Source organism: Macaca mulatta, chromosome 7, assembly GCF_049350105.2.
Source record: "Macaca mulatta isolate MMU2019108-1 chromosome 7, T2T-MMU8v2.0, whole genome shotgun sequence".
NCBI lineage: Eukaryota > Metazoa > Chordata > Mammalia > Primates > Cercopithecidae > Macaca > Macaca mulatta.
In genome coordinates, this window is record NC_133412.1 from 99607996 (window position 1) to 99624775 (window position 16780).

The 16780-nt window shown below is 33.0% G+C and overlaps 1 protein-coding gene across 7 annotated transcripts in view; it reads right to left on the reverse strand.

The window, feature by feature from the left end:
• NOVA1 (NOVA alternative splicing regulator 1) overlaps window positions 1-16780 on the reverse strand; it is a 153437-nt gene that overhangs the window by 68230 nt on the left and 68427 nt on the right.

Consider the following 16780-nt stretch of genomic DNA (forward strand, 5'->3'; position numbering starts at 1 on the left):
GAACAATGAATGAATACAAAATAAATGTTGCTTAAAAATTTTAAAAAATACAATGAAAGAAAGTACAATGTTTTTAAAATGCTTTAAAATTCTAAATTACCTTCTCTAAATTTTATTTAATAAAAAAAAATCAGGGAAAAATACTGATAAACATTAATACTAAAACAAATGACAAGTATTCTCAACCCAACATTAATTGGGAAGTAGAAATGAAACTATTATTAAAAGGAACTTTAATTTCACCAGTTATTGTTCTAAAAATTACAATTCCAAACAGATTATGTGTAATATGCTAATACTATATAAATTCTACTTTAAAAATACACAATAGGTAGCACTTGCACAGAGTAACTATTTTCGAATAGCTAACATTCTTCAATAAAATAGTGTATTATAATAGTGTTGCACTGCTTTTAGCCAAGTTATTTTAATAATTTGTGAATGTAACATTCAAAAAGAGAATTAAATGTTAAAAGATATCTCTAAGTTAATATGAATGTCAATAACTTATTTTTAAAGTGCAAGAAAATTATTTTACATTTGAAAGTTAATGGAATCAGGATTGATCACATTAAACATTAGATAAATACTTAACCAAATTATACCAAAATCATACAGTTAAAAATTTATGTCAGTGTATAGGCACAATATATAGATTTGACTCACATTATCTTGCATTTTGTCATTTCGAAAAAAGCTTCAGACACAAAAATCGACTCTATTAAACATATCTGCCATCCATGTGTACCTCTTATCCTTGAGGAAAAACTGATCTACATGTTCACAGTTATGGTAAATCTGTATTCTCACAGAATACCAAATATTAATATGAATGTTAATATTTCATATAATTATAACAAAGTGTTCAGATTAAAGGGAGAAATGCAATTCCTCAACATATAGGCATTAACTTGTTAATAAAATATTAAGATATTAAACATTTTAAAGTAAGACGTTATATATTTATAAGCAGGTAATGCTTAAGGTTCATTCTTCTGAGTAACGGAATGTGTGCAGTTCTTCAGACAGTTGACAGTAGTAGTACTTTGCCTTTTTTTCCTAAAAGAACACTGGATCAAATACAAACTGCCATAGAAATATATAAACGGGTATTATACCAGTACAGCCTTGCTACATAAAAACAGACTTCATTTATTTTATTTCTTCTTCAAAGTTTAAATATTTCAAATCAGTTTTTACTGATGAAAATGTATTCTTTTAATTAAAAATACATATGAATTGAGATACACTACAAACTATACACATTTGTTTTATTTATCAATTTGCTATTATATTTGTCCTTATCTTCAAAAGTAAACCCACATCCCAATAGCATATTTCTTTCATTTTCTTCTATCATTCTACCTATCTTAATATACAATTTCATTTTAATGTTTATCTTTTTACTTACATCTAATAACTTTCCCACTTTATCTTATCAACTATATACTTATTATTTCTTCCAGTGTCTCTACAAACTTCTAAAGTGTAGTCCAAAAATGGCCAACAAATAAAAGTGGACAATAATTATGACATTTACTTCACTGAACCATGAAAACCATTTCAAGAGAAATTTTCATTTTATTCCTTATTCCATTATTAGGTTGATGACTTTTGAAAATTTGCAGGCTCACAGGGCCTCTGTTTAGGGTTCCAGTTAACAATGACTGTAATATGTAACCTGGAATTGTGCAATATGATTGCTCTGAGCTTATATTTATATAAAAAAAAATACCTAAGTTTAAAATTTTCAAAAATGGGTGCTATACAGGAAATATCCTAAAACATTTATTATATGTGCATTACTCAAAGTTAATAATTGCACAATATAAACTTTACTTTCTTATATTCACTAGGAGTAGTCAATTGTCAGGCACATAATACATACTATATTCAATAATCAATTTATTCATAACATATGCATATAGAGACTCCAAATACTTTGTTTAATAAAAGACCAGACTCAAAGATTAGTGTGAAACTTTTCACTTACAAAACTTAACAGTACCTATAGTCTATCATGGTTACTTTACATTTTTACAAAAATACAAGAGTTTGGACATGTATCCTATGCCTACTAAAAAGCATGATAAAGAAAAAGGATGAAAGGAAAAGCAAGTATTGGTTATGTTATTGATTTTTCAATGACAATTACTGTATTACTTTATCTGTAAAGAAAAATAGATCATAGTGATCTACACTTGAAATATTTTAGAATGCCTATACATTTCCATTCTTAGATTCATAAATTTCTACAAATTATGTTACTTGCTATTTTAATACTTACTGAGGTATGTATATATATATATATACATAAAAAAGTACAAAATCTTAAGAGTGTATCTTACATTTTCAAGAATACAAGTGTATTTTCAACTTTACAGGATGCTTCAAAATGATTTTCTAAAGTTATTTTATCCACTTCCAATCCTTCCAGCTGTTTATGAGAGTTAATCCACATTCTTGCCAACACAGTATTGTCAGTCTTTTTCACTTCAGGTATTCAGGTGGATGAACAGTAGTATCATGTTATGGTTTTAATCTGCATTTCCCAGATGACTAATATATTTGTAATGGTATTTAGTGTTTATTGGCCATTAGGACATCCTCTTTTGTAAAATTCCTGTTCAGTTGTTTGGCCAATTTTTTATTGGGTTATATTTTTTCCTTATTGATTTGAAGGCATTCTATGCATACTGCATTGCAAATATATGCTCTCACTTTGTGCCGTGTCTATTCACTGTTAATGGTGTCTTGATGAGCAGAAGTTCTTGATTTTCATGTGTCCCAATTTATGTTTTTTTCCCTTTATGCTTGGAGCTTTTATGTACCACTTTAATAATGTTTGTCTAATTTAAGATCATAAAGATACTCTATGTTCCCCCCCTCCAACAGCTATGTTTTCTTTCCATTGGCATTTAGTTCTGCAATCCATCTGTGACTGATTTTTGAGAACAGTGTCAGGTAGGAGCCAAGATACAAATTTGTTTACGTATTTCCTAGATGGCTACTCAATTAACTCAGACTATGCTTTCACAACTGTACTATGAGGTAACCTTTGTTCTAAAGGAACTGACTGTATATATTTTTGTTTGTATTTACACTCTATTGAACAGTGCTTTCTCTTTCCATTGGTCTACTTATTTATCCTTGCAGCAACACCACACTGTCTCAATGGGTCTTTGTAATGTAAATCATCTAGCTGTGGTTGTCTTTAATTATGTGTTAAAGAAACGAAGAAGAATAAAATCCAAATTCCTTATTATGGCCTACAAGCACCTTCATGTTCTGGCCACTGCCTGGCTCTCTGACTTTGCCTCTTTTTTTTTGAGATGGAGTCTCACTCCATTGCCCAGGCTGAAGTGCAGTGGCATGATGTTGGCTCACTGCAACCTCTGCCTTCTGGGTTCAAGCGATTAATCTGCCTCAGCATTCTGAGTAGCTGGGACTACAGGTGCTCACCACCACGCCCAACTAATGTTTTGTATTTTTAGTAGAGATGGGGTTTCACTGCATTAGCCAGGATAGTATCGATCTCCTGACCTCGTGATCCGCCTGCCTCGGCCTCCCAAAATGCCAGGATTACAGGCGTGAGCCACCACACCTGGCCAACTTTGCCTCTTAATACTGTTTCCTTGCTCATTCTGCTGCTGCTACGCCGGCCTTCTTGAAGTACCTGGCTCTTTTTGCTAGAATGTTCTTTTCCCACCATGACTTATTTCCTCAAAAATACCACTCCTCAGACAGGCCTTTACTGACCAATCTGCCTACAAAGCTTCTTTTCTTCCTGAAATAATGCTAGTAATTGATTGCTTATTACTTCTCTTGGCCACTAGAATGTAAACTGATAGAGGCAGGAATTTTTACAGATTCTGTTTTACTGTTTTATTTCAGGTACCTAAACATGTAGTAAGTGTCCATTAAATATTTGTTGAAATAAGTATTAAGAGAGTCTGTATAATATAGTAGATAGAATACAAACTATATGTTGAGAAGACTGAATGGACTATGTATTTTAAGAATGTTAAGATAATTTAACAATTTTATTAATTTTATTATAAATAACAATTTTGCCATTTGTCACTTTCCAGATAAAATTTAAAGATTAACCTTATCACAAACAATAAATATCTGAAGAATATGTCCATAAATGAATTATATATACCATGCCATGGCATAGTCATATGTAAATCACCATTTCCAACAAGGACATCCTTTGAACCACAAAAGGTTTATAAACTATAATTTCCTCTTCCTGAATTTCAGAATAAAGATAATATGTAATTGTTTTAAATTCTGATGAAATATACTTGTTGGAAGAAGTATACAAAATCTGGGCTGGAAGCAGAATTGGAAAAACACCAACTATTCCAATGAAATGCAAACTACAAATGAGACTACAGTTAATTGCACTTACAAGTTTTAATCTCTATCATAAATATGAGACAAGTAGAGGTCCAATACTGTTATTTATGTCAAATAACTCATTTCAAAGGGAAGATAAATCATAGTGTTATTTTGTAATAAAATGTTTAAGGATATTATATCATCCTAAAATGTCCCTGTTCAAGACGAAGAAAGTATTTTAAATATAAATTGCTTACTCTATTTCTGAAAAAATGTTTCATTTTCACAAACACTGTGTTGGGATAATGAGTTATGTTTCTTTTCTATAGTTTTCTATGTTGTCTAAGTTTTCTGCAGTTTAGTACACTTATATATAAATGCAATAATTATGGTAAAAGCATTTTAAAAGTATTGCCATTATTATTATAAATTAGACCGAAGATATTAGCTTGTTTTATATAGCCCTCTTTTATCAATAACACCTTCTTTTATCACTTTAATACTATGACAAATCATTTGAAATTTCACATTTCTTGCTTTAAAAAGTCCAAATCTCATTTTGAAGTTTTACTCTGAATTGACACATACTAATTGTATATATTAATGAGGTATAGTGTGATGCTTCAATACATGTATACATTACATAAAAACCAAATGAGGGTATTTAGCTTATCACTTCACATATCTATCATCTCTTTGTAGTGACAATATTTAAAATCCTTTATAATTTGAAATATTCAATATTGATAACCATAGTAACCCTATTCTGCAATAGAACACCAGAACTTATTCCTCATTTTAATTTCAACTTTTATTTTAGATTCAGAGGGTACACATGCAGGTTTGTTACAAGGCAGTATCTGCATGACTCTGAGGTTTGGGACACAAATGATCTCTAGTTTTTTAATTGTATTTGGCAATAAGGAACTATTATGATGATTTTTCATGTGTAAAATATGATTACTAAATTATATACTTTTTCATTTTTATTCCAAATCTAACATTCTGTGGTACTATAGAGTTGCTTTAGAGGGAAATATCTGGATTCAAAACTAAATAATCTTTATCAAAATTTTGTACTGGATAAATTAACCTACAAAAACCATTTTCCCCTTGAGATTCTATTTTAAATGGAAAACATTTACTCAAATCTCTTCTCATGAAATTAATATTTTTGAAATATATTTCAAATTTATATTTCCTCCAATATAACTATATAACGTAGAATTTTAGAAATAAAGATATTTTATTGTCAATGCCTTTAAAAATGATCAGATAATGATGTGATACGTTACACTCACAAATGAAGCAATCACAGTACAACTTGTGAACTAAACTCTGAGTTAGATTCATAAAGTTATTGGGAGGCACCATGAGTATTGGGGAAGGTGAGTATGTACAGAGCAAGTGAGGATACACAGTAAGGGTATAATCACTGTAATAGCAAGATATGCATTAGAGAATCAACAGCACAAACTAAGAATAGGTAGAGTAGGGCCAGATTATAAAGGACTTTGAAATTCATACAAAGAATTCTGGATTTGATGTTGTGGTTCTTAGGTTAGTGATGCCATGCAAATTTGTTTTCGTAGAATAAGACTGTTAACACTTATGCAAAGGAAGTAGAAAAAACAAGGTAAAATAATTGAAAGAGAAATAGGAATCATAAGTAACTCTTGAAATGGCAAACTAAAATAGAATGTATCTTCCTAATATGTACTTTGAACTGGTTTTTTTTTTTTTTTGGTAATTATAATGGATTTGCATGATTCAATTTCTCTTTCTGTGTATTCCTTATAAATAATAAAATATATTGGTAAAACCACAGACAGGATGCAAGAATCATCCTACGACTGGGAAAAACAAAAACTGCATGACTTTGAGAGGACCAGATAATTAGTGAAAAAATAAGATAGAAAAATAAATTTTCTACAACAAGTAGAAGAAATTTTTTTCTTAATTTATATTCCTATCAGTGTGATCACAGAAAACAATTATATTAAATAATGCATGAATTAATGAAGAATGGGTACATTTTCTGTTGATAAACACACGCAGTTGGTTTGCATTATTCAAGGTAGTTATGATCTATTAAGTTGCCACAAACACTGAATTAACAAATACTGAACATTATTTCTAGGGGAAATACAGGGTTAGGTCCCTATGAACTTCTGGTTACATTTAAAAACACCTTATTTAACATATATTGTTGATTCATTAACATTTAACTCATGGCCAACGGCCTTGTAAATTCTGCCTGTATGAAGATCACCTAACTCATGTAAAGCTGACCCTTCAATAACATGTATTTGAACTGCATAGATTCAGTTATGGTGCATTTCTTTCTACCCAAACACAGACAAAAACACAGTATTCACAGGATGCAAAACCCATATATGGAAGGCCAGCTATTCCTACATGCAGGCTTCCCAGGGTGGACTGGGGGACTTTAGTGTGCTTGGATTTTGGTATCCACGACGTTCCTGAAACCAATCCCTGGTGTATATTGAGGTATTTTCTCCATAGGGAACATCATTTCCTTCTGGCACTTAGAAACACTAATTGAGACAGCACTTCAGCACTGCATTTGGGGGCCATTTTAAACAACGAAGTCATTAACAAAAAGCACAAAAATAAGCCGTGGCATTAATAAACTGTAAAGGACACTTGTTAACAGTACTGCAGTTGAAACAAGATGGCAGGGCATTGCACTGTTTGACCTAAGCTATGAAAATATGTGTCAGGTGACTCAAATTATTTTTTTTATCACTATGCACATGCTTGTTAATGATTGTAAAAGCACTGTGAGTACTAATTTTGGGGTTTTAAATACATTTTAGTGAGGGAACAAATTTGCAATTATGGAATCCAGGAATAATGAAGATAGACTGAATTTAATGGAATGAGACTTACATGACCAGAGTTTTAACTCCCATTTTAAAAATAATTAGCTAGATAATCAGGAACAAGACACAAAATTTCTTCTCTGAAAAACTGAAATGCTATATAACTTTATCAACTTTTCTAGCTCAAACACTGTATAACGCCATAATGTACAACTCCCAATCTCCTGTCATCCAATTCTCAAGCATATTTGACAATGTTGATGTTAGAGTTCTCTGGTAGAGAACACGAAGGTCTAACATTGGATTTGGTAAATTCTATCCATATCAAAAAATAAAAGTATGGCCCTGAAGTAGATTTGATAAATCAGTCAAAAATACTAACTTTCCAAAGAGTACAATCTGAAAATCAATGCCCATTTGAGGTAGTTCAGCATGAGCATTTTAGGTCACAAGCTGAAAAGGTGTAAAGAAAAAGTGACATGCTTTGTAAATTTCCCAGCAGAATTAGGTTGAAAACTGACATTTTAATATATTTCATACCTTACAGTGAGTTTCCTAGACATATTACCCTAACATACATGAAAATTATGAATTATCAGTAAACTCAAAGTAAAAATTCAAGTTAATATAAAAAGTTAAAAAGTGACATAGTTTTAAAAAATTTTTGATCATGTAATTGCTATTACAAAACAGAAAGAAACAAAACAGATTCATGAACTCTATTAAAATATTGTTTGCCTTTGTGTTTTTTAACTGAGCATTAGGTTTTGTTTGTTTTTAAATGTATGAGAAAACTAGTAGACTGGTGCTTTTCCTTTTATAACAGATTTGTCTTTGTTTAGGATTTGGTTAATTGGTCATCGTATACATATATTTCATTCTTTGTAAACTTAGTTCTTAAAATTTACTCTTTATCTTTCTATATTAAAAGATAAGTAATCAAAGATAGAATAGTATGAAAATATTTATCAAACAATTTAGTTATAAAAGTAGATACGTTAGAACAGAGTTCAGCAAACTTTTTCTATTAATATATAGCTTAGAAAGTAAATATTTTAGGTTTTGCAGTTCAAGAGGTTAAATCAAGGGTATTATGTAGGAATTTATACAAGAGAAAATAAATTTCTGCAATTTTTATATTGACAAAATTCAAATAATACTGCTACTAATAACCAAGAACAGCAAAGAGATCTACTAAGGAGAAAGATGAAGTACAACATTTTCCTTAATCAGACTTCAAAGCCAGTGTTCCTTATCATTAAATCAATTGCAACTGTTCGTCTGTTAATACTGATCTAGAATGAAATTTTATGTATATGATTTTTGAAAATGAAATGTCTTTCACAAGATAGTTACTGCCAAATATTGATATCAATCAATGTGCATATAATATTTTAGGGTCATGTGCATCACTTGGGAGGCATCTATAGAATTATAATAGATTTTTCTCTTAATATTTGCTTCTAGCAGGCCATTATATTGCAGATTAATCACTGTCAATTGAAGATGAACCAGAAGCTCAACTGCACAGATAAACGGATTTCGAAATATGAAAATTTCTTTTGAACTGCATTGAGGTCTGAAATATGCTGCTGGAACTACAGTTTGAACTCATAAAATACATCTGCTGTAAATTTGTATAGGGTTGGAGATCTTGTTTTAATTTTTGAGACAACAGGAAGTGTAACTTGTGATTTAAAAAACTATTGTTGACATGACTTTACTAAAATTTAAGTTTTGCAAGTAAATGCTGTTGGCCTGGTAACACTGGGTTGAATTCATTGTAAATGTTATCAAGTCTACACAAAAAGCTAATTTTCATAGCCATTTAATGTTGATAAATGTGGGTTAGAGTCAGATTCGTTATTTTCATTCAGAAAAAAAAATCCATCTTGGTCTTAGCTAAATTGCAATAGGCTTTATTACTGTTAAATTATTGAACTGCTATATAGTAGGGCAAATCAGAATATTCATCTTCTATTTCTGACAAAAATTCACAGAACTGATGCTGTGAAACTGAATGAAGTTTACTATTCATACTACTGGTTCAGTAACATGATAGACTCAAATATATTCCACAAGGTACTTGGTGAATAATATCACTATGAAGAACCACAGATTTCAAAAGTTTCATAAATTTCTGTAACTAATTACACAAATTAGTATGCTCCTAATATCACAAATATTTTTTTGCCACCATTAGCTGCATCTCATCTCATTAGATTCTACTTCCAGTTGTTCTAAATTAGTGTTTTCTTAACTCATTGGAAAATATTCTCACCCGTAGTTGTTCCAATCAGACTATTCATAGAAATTTCCCCTCAGTCACATTAGTTCTTTGAATAAACAACTTGGCATTAGCCCCTTCAGTAAAGTTTATTTTCTCTGGATAGGTTTTAACTTACTCACCACTGGGAAATGACTTTCCTTATTTGGCCAACAAATTAGTTATTCAGAAACTCACTGTGGTTGCAGCCTCATTTTTTATTTTTGTGAATAAGATGTTTTATTTAAAATGTTTCTGACCATTGCTTTCTCGTGTGCTGGTAATGCTGCAATGAGTGTGTAATCTGGTAATGTCAACATTTATTATTTTAGTGCAGCTATAGCATCACTGCATAACACAAAATTGTGCCACCTTATTTATAACAAAGTAATTCACACTGCATGGTTCCTTAAAACCATAATATTAGAAGCTCCCATTCTCTTCTCTTCTTGTTTTGACATGATTAATATGTACTGCTAATAACACATAAGTATAATTCCATGGTATGGCAAACATTGCCGAGATATTACAGTGTCACTACAATTGAGAAGCAATGTAAAGTATTAAGACCTCCATATGCGATCTCTGCTGCAACTACTCAACTGCCATTGTAATGTGAAAACAGTCATAAACATTCAGTATGGTTGTATACTGATACATTTTTATTTATGGGCACAGAAATTTGAATTGCATATAATTTTCACATTCCTTGATATATCATTCTTTTTCTTTTTTTTTTTCTATCCACTTGAATATTTTTTTTTTTGTTTTTTTGTTTTGTTTTTTTGTTTTTTTTTGAGATGGAGTCTCGCTTTGTCGTCCAGGCTGGAGTGCAGTGGTACGATCTTGACTCACTGCAAGCTCCGTCTCCCTGGTTCACACCATTCTCCTGCCTCAGCCTCCCGAGTAGCTGGGACTATAGGCACTCATCACCACACCTGGCTAATTTCTTTTTGTATTTTTAGTAGAGACGGGGTTTCACTGTGCTAGCCAGGATGGTCTCAATCTCCTGACCTCGTGATCTGCCCGCCTCGGTCTCCCAAAGTGCTGAGATTACAGGCATGAGCCACTGCGCCCAGCCCACTTGAAGATTTTAAAACAATTTCTAGCTTTGTGGGTGGGGCAAAATCAGGCAGTGGTCAGATTTGGCTTACTGAACAAAGTTCACCAATCCCTGTGTTTGAGTATGGATACAACTAATCACCCCAAAAATAAAAAGGAGGTTTTCTAAAACCTAGCTATAACGGTTTGATTAGCTAGAACAGCATGGAAGGCAACCTGTTTGTGGATCTGGTGCCTGCAGGATCAAATATCTTTGGAGAGTAAGACCAATTGCTTTTTAAATGATGACTGTAAGTCACACTGCAGGAAGACCTTTACTTGTATTTGTGGATATTGACAAAGAATTTTCTTGTCAGTTCACATAGAACAATGTAATCCATTAGAAAAATGGCTCAAATGACATGTTCCACTAATGCTTCAATATTATTATTAATTATATAGTAATAATAATATGAATTCTTCTCAACATTAAAATGACTGCGTATTTTAGATCTATCAAATTATAGGGAGATACAGAAGGATTTCTTCAATCAACTTATCAAAAGTAGCCAACATGACCTAGCAGTCTATATGTAGGGCATCTTCCAGGATAAATAACAAAGAATGTCAGAATATTCAGTAAGTTCTTCAAGTTGTATTTGGAACTCTTTTCTTCCCACGCAAAATGTGAAGCAGTCAATGATGTGAAGATTTTCTCTTTAATGTGGTTTTCCATATATGGTAGAGTCAAGGAGAGCCTCCAAGGGCATAACTCAAGTAATCACTTCATAAAAGGTAAAAATTTAAATATGGAGAAAGTATTAAAACAACATAAAAATTTTTAAAGCAGGGTATTACAATTTTTTAAAACAGGGTATTACAATTTGGGTAGTAGTTTTGTAATTATCTTGTTATCAGAAATACTACAGCCCAAAATGTAATTAACTGCAATTAGTAACATATGTATTCAAAACTATAGTTCAGAAATTCCAAAAACAAAAACAATTTCACATATATTTCTTGGGAAAGATAAAATATTTACATGGTTTAACAAAACATGATTTCAGAGTAAAACATTCCAATTCTGAGGATTAAGACCAGCTTAATTTTGTAAAAATTTCAACTCTTACCCAAATACATCTGTCCAGTGCTATGTAATAAGAAAAACATCTGTCTGTTTTACATTAGCAATTATTGTACTTTTATTACAAGCCAACTTATTTTGTGTTGAACGTCTCAGCTGCAAACAATAAAACAGATGTGGCCAATTCCTACAAGAGCTTTTATCTATAATCAACAAATTACTCTGCCAACTTTTCCTCCACTTTCTATATAAAAATGAAGGTTCTTAAGGTCATTTACTGCCTTATGTTAAGACACAAATGTTTTATTATATTATTTACAATGAAGAAAAACAAACAAATAAGATTCACAAAATAACCTGTGACAGTCTTAGTAAAAACACTTTTGTGAATAATAGTTATACTAAATGACTATGGCACACCTCATATAACTGTTACATGTCTGAAAGTTATTTGTGAACTTATTGAAAAAGAAATCATATTCACCCATTTATAAAAAGTCCACATTCTCACCTTCCTCAAAACATAGTTCGAGGGGCTGCCATTTTAGTAATTTCATATATTTATTAGTGGATGAACAGTCAAGTGGCAACCTCTAATATTCCACTGGTCTAAAGCTCTCTCTTCAGGGGGCATTATAGTATTCTCCCTTTACAAGTTTCTTGACATTCTCACTTCATGTTTCCTGTATTGTTTCGCCAGTATTTTTATCTCTACTCTTTTTCTGCTCTCTATCCCACAAAGTAAAAAAATAATACATTTGTCTTGAGGGGAGTCAGGGATCATTTTAAATATAGTAGTATGGCCAATAATACACATTCTTTTACTTGAGATTCTAAAATCAAATGTGTTATTAAATAGCTTTAAGTTATAAGACAAAATTCTTTCCACCTGGTAGTTTTAGCTTCCGTTATATACTGGAAATATTATATTTTGTTTTTCTATTGTTGCTTATTTAAGTAACAGTTCAATTTTAAAGAACTGCTTGCTAATTTATAATGTACTCAATGGAAAGTCTCTCAATATGCTAATAAATAAGAGATTAAACTCATCTGGCAGTATTAATTGAGGAAATCACCTCAAATATGTTAAGTAAACATAACTTAAATTTGAGTAATGTTAAATATGAGAATATGTTTTTAAATCTGCAAACTGGTATAATTTATTGATGACTAACATGGTTCTGTTTTTCATCAATTACTGAATTCCGAAAGTCTTACAAATTTGGATCAGTTGCTTTCCTCACTATTCAGTCATGCTTATAATTTCAAAGCTGATGTTGCTTGGAAACCTGCATAAACACTCTATGCTTTTTCAGAGAAGAAAATAAAAAACTCCTTGGCACTATTTTCTTTTTAGATGGAGAGAACTATAAAACTAGACAAAATACACTTTTATTTATTTAAAAGGTCAGCACTGTTTACAAAAATCTTGTAGATATTTTTTAAAAGACAGATTTGCTAAATTTTAATGTTAGAAAATAAAAAATACATACTCACTTTATCAGCATATGAACCATATTATCATTTTATTCCTTCATAATTAGCTATATTTTATCTGAAAGAAACACTAATACTGGGTGGTAAATTGCATGTTTCAGTTTTGCCTTGAATTTAGAATCAAAGGGTTACGAGCTAAAAACAATTTGTTGCTATTTTTCGACAATACCTGTTACCTTCAAGTGTCCAAAATAATTTATGGGCAAATCTACTTTTTAAGGCAATGTGGTCTTGCAAATGCATGATAAATCAGTGATATGTATGTTATTAAAGAAAATCATAGGCATATAAGCTATATGAAAAAGTGGCTAATAACTCCCAAAATATGGCCATCCCAAATGCAAGAGTGTCTACCAGAATCCTGGACATCTTGGAGACTTCAGAACTTTGGGGTTCCTGATAATGTCTGGGTCAGGCTCATAGAAGAATCACCTAAGGAAAAGTCCAATGAGGTGCTATGGGCCACTGCAGCTGTGTGGCCCTACGGAAAACTGTTTAAAACTGTGCATGGAAAAGAGAACTCTGCTCACTAGGTGAAGTCATGAGCTATGGTACTTTCCCTGGAAAACACCCCCAAAGTCTGTTATATTTTCAATGACTGATACCAGGAGTCAATGGGCTAGCTAGCTGTGTGGTCTGAAGCCTGGCAGTGGGACAATTTAGATGACCTCATTCCAGTTTCTATGGAGATGAGCACTATAGTTGCAGGTTGTACAAGTCTCACATTTCCTGTTCATGATTCATGTTGATGCCTATGGGAAAGTACCCTTTGAGGATGAGCATCACCAGAATCGATAAGCTGATCCGACCTGCACTGCCTTAGTAAGGACCACAGCTACCTGAATACATCATTGCCCAGAGCATGGTAATTCATCGCCAATTCAGGATATGGCCGAAAAAACAAAACAAAACAAATTAAAAAAAAAAAAAACCTTAGTGATTCTCCAACATGTAAGGTCAAATATATGTGTGCTCTTGACTACCAACTACACAGTTAAGTAGCAAAGAGAACTCTGGAGCCTATAGCTAGGCGTACCAGACATGTCTGTCAAGTAGACCATATAGATCTTAAGGATACTACTTGGCACTGACAGCAGTAGACACCTTCCTAGGTTGTCTATTGCCATCTCTATCCACACAGTAGAAGCAGGCCATACTATTCAAAGACAGACAGACTGTTTCACAGATATCGATTTCTCAGATGTACCCAATCAGACAATAGTGTGGCCTTTAGAGTAAGACTACCCAGCAGTGAGCAGATATTTGAGACATTCACTGCATCTTTTATGTCCCATATCATCTTCAGGCAAGAGGTACAATGAAAGACAGAATGGACTCTCAAAGGAGAAACTAAAAAAGGTAACTAGAGTCTAAAAACAGCTTGGCTCCCAGAGGCATACACACTTAAGAAAGGCAGTCTGGGTTGTAAGTGTAGCAATTCCCCAGAAGGACCCCTTTGAGCTAAACAGAATGTTTAATTATGAGGTTTGAGGGGAAGGGTGAAGGCCTAGACTTGCTATAGAAGACCAAAACCACATGGTTAATCTTTCTCACACCACTTTCTCACATGCTGTATCCCTGGAAAATTAGGGTGCTGTAATTTTCAAGTAGTAAAGTACTGGGGTTGGAAGATTCTAACCTGTTGACTCTTTTATTGTCCTGTTATGCTTGCTAGGTTCAGGCAGTTAGGGATAATCATGATAATGATGATGAATATGAAGTCACAACTCCTATGGTATTTCCGATGTGGCCTACATTTCAAGGAGCGAAAGATGTTCTAAGATGGTACAATGCATATTGTATATAATGAAGAAATTGCTAAGCCACGTAGGGCCAAGTCCAGGCCATATACTATGGGTAAGGTAGAGGGTGGATTAGAAAAAGAGTGAAAGAGGGACATAAACACATGGCTGAGGGAAGAGACAGTAACCCTGGCTGTGGAAAAAAGAATACCTTAGACACCGGCACACCCGGGGTGGGTAGAAGAAACATTATTTTTTCTCAGCTCTTAGGCACCGAGCCAGTATTACTCAGACTACTGCTTTCAGCTCAACTGTTGACCAATGAAGAATCTTAATCTAAGGAAAGCTGCTGATTGCAGGAGTGAACAAGTCACATCATAAGATTAATTTTTGGGACACTGTTATGATTCCCTTTAGCCTAATCCTATTATTATTGGTGCCTTGTGGTCTTCTTCAAATACTTGAGGAAAGACAAACTCTTTTGTATATTCTTCACATATTAAAGCTGATCACTCTAAACTCTGGTCCAGTGGTGATGAAAAGTCTAGGAAGTCCTGGAGTTCCTGCTGGCCAGCTGAAGTGAGATATGTGTGACTGCCAACACCACTTGCTGTATCTCAATTTATAACGTGAATGGCTTGGCTCTGGATGAGGAACTTGGCTAAGTTCTATCCAACAAATACACCCGATCACCCTACTAGGAGGCATATTTGCTCTCAGAGCCTACAAGTACAATTAAGCATAGTATCTGATGAAGTGGTTATGCTTTTTTTTTCTTCTTCTTCTTTTTATACAGAGTCTCTGTCACCCAAGCTGGAGTGCAGTGGTGCAATCTCGGCTCACTGTAACTTCCACCTCCTGGGTTCAAGAGTTTCTCCTGCCTCAGCCTCCCAAGTAGCTGAGATTACAGGCACCCACCACCATGCCCAGCTAATTTTTGTATTTTTAGTAGAGACAGGGTTTCATCATGTTGGCCAGGCTGGTCTTGCCTCAGGTGATCCACCCACTTCTGTCTCCCAAAGTGCTGGGATGACAGGCATGAGTCACATGCCCAGCTGAAGTGATTATGCTTTTGAGGAATTGTTACCTGATATGAGAAAGGTCAGGGGTTGGAGATGTAGGGGAATGGCTTTATCATGATGGTCCAGCAATGGTGAATGTATACTTATAGGCCACATAAGTGAATGGCTTTAAATGCAGCTAATCTGTATCTTAGCAGAATGGTTCATGATCCTCTGGAAAATGACAGAATGGGAGACTATCTTAAGGCAGTTTCTCATGGTCTCCCAGGTTCTAATGAGGTATGAAGCTTTCTGCCTCACCCCCTTCAACCCCTTAGGGTATAGCGGCACACTATAAAAGTATTTAGCTGTACTCTAGAATTAAGTCTTTAGCAATGGGGAATCCTAGGACTCACACTTCAGTCATGCAGCCTTTTGTTTTTTTTCATGTTGTCATTTTCCTGCATGTGACGAGGACCTGGAGACATGATACTTTTAGTTTCCTCTCCTTTTGCTGTCTATGTAAATAATAAACTATCTGAATCTAAAAGTGGTTCATTTTATCTTTACCAGCTGATTCTGTCAGTCAGGTTTGACTTTGCACTTGTCTACTTACTGCCTGCCTGAAAAATAAGTAAGTTATGGTATATTCATCCTATTAAATAATATACAGCTGTAAAAATGAATAAAGAAAGTATCAACCTGGAAAGATTTATCAAACATTCTGTTAAGATTTAAAAAGCAAGTATAATATGTTCATTTAGGCTTACAAACAAAAATACACCTACAAAACACCTATATATATGCACAAAAGTGCATATATATATAAATAAATATATATCAGTATAAATGTATAGATAATTATCTGAAAGCAAGCAGCTCAGATCTATAATACTTATCTCTGGGAAAAGACTGGAAGTGTAGGTAAAACATTACTTGCACTGTTTATTCTACAT